Raw genomic sequence first — 4,401 nt, forward strand, 5'->3', positions numbered from 1 at the left:
TTGGGCAGGTTTGTTTCAGGTTGGTTGGGTTTAGAAACCAAGAGTTGCTGTCCAGGTTTTTGGTTCTTCGCTCGAGCGAGGAGTTGTTCGCTCGAGCGAGAGGTAGTGTTTGATTTGGACCTGTAGCTGTGCATTCTTGGCTCGAGCGAGCTTTTCTTCGCTCGAGCGAGTTAGTTCATCCTTCGCTCGAGCTATAGTTCCTTCGCTCGAGCGTGTGTCTGGGTTCAGACCTGAGGGTTTGAGTTCTTCGCTCGACCGAGCTTTCTTTCGCTCGAGCGAGCATTTGAGTTGTTGGCTCGAGCAAGGCTTCCTTGGCTCGAGCGTAGTTTCTCTGTGTCTGGTCGCTCGAGCGACCAAGTCTTCGCTCGAGCGAGCCTGTCCAGTTTATATACACAGCAGCGGGATTTGATCAGTCTTTTTCATTTTCTTTTGATTCCAAACCCTAGGTCCGACTTCTCTCTCTCCCTACTCACCTTCTTTCTTAGATTTGATCCACTTAGGGTGTGTTTCTACCCTAGATCCTTCATATAAAAGATAGAGTGAGGCAAGGGCTACCATTTAATCTTAGCATTTGGCGATTTGGAGCACTTTGGTATTTGGGCACTCATCTCTTTCTTCACCTTTTGGGTTGTTTTCTTTGAGGTAGGGATTTCCTACTCCATTTTATAGGTTATGTTCTAAGTTTTGGTATTTTAATATGTTGGGAATACTTTGGTAAATTTTGGGAAAAACCCTAGTTGAATTATTGAATTGATTTGTATAAGTAATTCATGGAATTGGGAAAAGATGGTTAAATTCATGAAATTGGGGAATTCATTGATTAAATAGCATAATTGGATAATTTGAATCATTGTCTATTGAATTGTGGACATAGTTATTTTCAGTTTAGAAATAACTGTTTTGGGCTATCGGTGGAGGATAGTCGTGATTGTTGTAGACATTGCATGTGGATTAGGAATAACTGGAACTAATCACATTGGTTAAGTCATTAATTTTGACTGTGGCATTGATACAGAAAATACGTGTATTGATTGAGCATTGCATTTGCATACATTGTTTGTGTGTGGGAGGAGATAGGGGATGTACTCCACGGTTTAGGGGAAGATAGGGGATGGACCTCTAAACCGGATTTTGTTTGGGAGGAGATAGGGGATGGACTCCATTAGCATCACTTTTATGTGTGCTTATTTATATAGAAGTGTTTTATTGATACAGCACTAAAATGTGTATCAATCTGGACGTATGAAGTGTTTGATTTGAGCTTGAGTCTCATTTGTTGTTAATATTGGAAGGATGTGAATATGATATATGTGATTCACTGTTATAAGTTTGGCCAGGTTCTGAGCCATGTTGATAAAACTGGAAAGTAAAACGTATCTTTGGCAATAATGTCATGAGTCTGTAAAATGAAGTAATTGATTATTTTGGTTAACCATCTGTTGAATGCTATTGCTTTATTCATTGCTTATATGTGGTTTAGTATATTCCTACTGGGCTGTGGCTCACCCTATATGGGAACATCATTTTCAGGTTCAGGTGATAAACTACCTCCAAGGAATTAGCTTGGGAGGGTTTGGCTTATGGATTGAAGAAGACTACTTTTAGTTAACTGTCTTAAATTATTAGTACATGTAAACATTCAAGCCTAGGGCTTTTCTTGTATTGAGTTAGAACTCATATTTTTGTATCCAAGTGTTGGCTTGGAAAGATGTAAGCCAGTAGGGCATTTTATTCGATGATACATGTAATGCTTTATTTTGTAATACTCTGATGAATGAATTAATAGAATGTCAATGATATATAATGGGTAAATTTTGAGGGCGTTACAACTTGGTATCAGAGCGTACCGGGTTTGAATACTTTGGGTACGTGGGAAGTGATTAGTATCACATTGGGTTCGTCTCGTTTGATAGAGACTTAGTGTAATGTTATATGCTTATGTGATAACATGTTTATGTGATTATGTGGGTATGGAATGTAGTTTCTAGGATGTTGATTGGACCCTTGAGTTTCTTGTAGTCTTGTTGGAAAGGCACTTGATCACTGTTGCTTCCAACCGGAACTATAGTAACCCTTTGGGACTATCATTATCCGGGAATGAAATTCGTAGGTGCTTATGTGATTATGTGCTTACGTGGAATGAATTATTGTTGTCCATTGCATTAGGACGCGAGTGTTTAGCTTCGACACATTTATTAATGTGCTAATGTCTTTGTTTCCTTTATTAGGATGTCAGGACGAGGACGGGGACGCGGTAGGCGTGGTAGGCCGGGTAGGCAGGAGGTGCCGGTGCCAGAGGAGATTCCGGCAGTTGAAGAGGGTATTGGCCAGGCCAATGTGGCCGAGCCAGTAGGCCAGCAGGCTATGGGCGCTCTAGCCCGAGAGATAGCAGGGGCATTCAGGGAGTCAGTAGGCATTCTTAGAGCTGAGAATCAAGCTCAGGCTGGTATTGCGGATGCAGGACCTTCCTTTCTGAAGAGGGAGTTCTTCCGGTCCAATCCGGATGAATTTGTGGGTGATCCTAAAGAGCCACTTAAGGCAGATGAATGGCTCGAACAGACAACGAAGATGTTTGAGATGCTTGGCATCGAAGACGAGGGGTTGAAAGTGACCTTGGCATCTTTCCAGTTGAAGGGGGATGCAGGTCAGTGGTGGAAGTTTACTAAGGGGCGTATAGGAGGTACATGGAAGGCTTTTGTGAATGCTTTCCAGGAGAAGTTTTTATCTCCAGCAATCAGGGAGAAGCTGCGAGACCAGTTTTGTCAGCTTAAGCAGGCGAGTTCTTCAGTGGCCGAATTTGAGGCTGCATTTACTAGTTTGTCCAGGTTTGCACCTGAGTTGGTGGCGTCTGAGGAACGTCGTTGTATTGAGTTTGAGAAGAAGTTGAGGCGTGGCCTCAAGCTGAGAGTTGGGGGAACTATGATTCGGGATTATGGGCGTATGGTTGATGCTGCAGCCCATATGGAGATCATGATGCAGGAGGAGGAGGAAGGGCAGAAGGGCCCCAAGAGGAGTCAGGATAGTCAGAGTGATGGTAGGAGACAGAAGGGTTTTAATCCCCAGCAGTCTCAGGGTAGCTTTGCTAGATCGACTTTTCCTGTACCGAGTGCTAGTTCAGGGAAAGGCAGTCAGGGAGACATTACCTGTTTCAAGTGTGGCCAGCTGGGCCACAAGTCTCCAGTTTGTCCTCAGAGGGGAGGAGTTCAGAGAGCAGCATCTTCTTCGGCTCGATCTCAGAGCCAGAGTCAAGGTAGAGGTCAGCCACTCTCGTGTTATCAGTGTGGTCAGCCAGGGCACATGAAGAGGTATTGCCCACAGTTGGGTGGCACACCTGGTGCATCTGGTTTGAGGCCGATTCAGGGTCAGCAGCCAGCTCAGTCGGGTCAGGCCTCAAAGGCCAATCAGGGGGCTTCATCGTCTCAGTCGGTGCAGCAATCTTATGCTCCTAGGGTTGAGCAGGTTGATCAGAGGTCGTCTGGGCGCGTGTACGCTGTTACCGCGCAGGATCTTGTACCGACTCCATCAGTTGTGAGAGGTACCTTCTTGTTTTGCAACTCGGTTGCTAATGTTTTGATTGATACGGGTGCATCTCATTCCTTTGTGTCTGCTGCATTTGCATCTGTTTTGGAGTTGGAGTTAGCACAGCTAGCATCTCCTATTTGTGTAGTGTCACCTCTTGGGGGTGAATTGATTTTGAAACAATGTGTTAGGGGTTGTGATATAGAGGTTGATTATCATAGAATTCCATTTTCCTTTGTCGTTATGCCTATGAGAGGTTTCGATGTTATTTTGGGTATGGACTGGTTATCGTCATACCGGGCAGTTATTGATTGCTACCGCCAGAGGGTCACTTGTTGTACCGTGAGCGGAGAGTATTTTCATTTTCTGGGGGACCGGGTTGGTGATGTGTTGCCACCGGGGTATGTTCCACGAGGACGGAGTGAGCTTAGTGGTCTACTTGCTAACCTGTCGATTAGTGAGGATGTTGAGACTCAGATTGTGTTGCCAAGGGTGGTTTGTGAGTACTCGGATGTTTTTCCCGAGGATCTTGTTGGTTTGCCACCGCATCGAGAGATTGAGTTCTCTATTGACCTGGTGCCCGGCACGGCGCCGATTTCTATGGCATCTTACCGTTTTGCCCCAGCTGAGTTAGTTGAGTTGAAGATCCAACTCCAGGAGTTGCTAGATAAGGGCTTTATACGTCCTAGCGTTTCGCCGTGGGGAGCACCGGCCCTCTTTGTTAAAAAGAAAGGTGGTGCTTTGAGACTTTGTATAGATTATCGGAAGTTGAATCGGGCTACGGTCAAGAATAAGTACCCTATGCCCCGTATAGATGACCTGTTTGACCAGTTGAAGGGTTCCCGTTGTTTCTCTAAGATAGACTTGAGATCGGGTTACCAC

This window comes from Camellia sinensis, chromosome 13, assembly GCF_055761805.1.
Source record: "Camellia sinensis isolate YWXY chromosome 13, ASM5576180v1, whole genome shotgun sequence".
In the NCBI taxonomy this organism is placed as follows: Eukaryota; Viridiplantae; Streptophyta; class Magnoliopsida; order Ericales; family Theaceae; genus Camellia; species Camellia sinensis.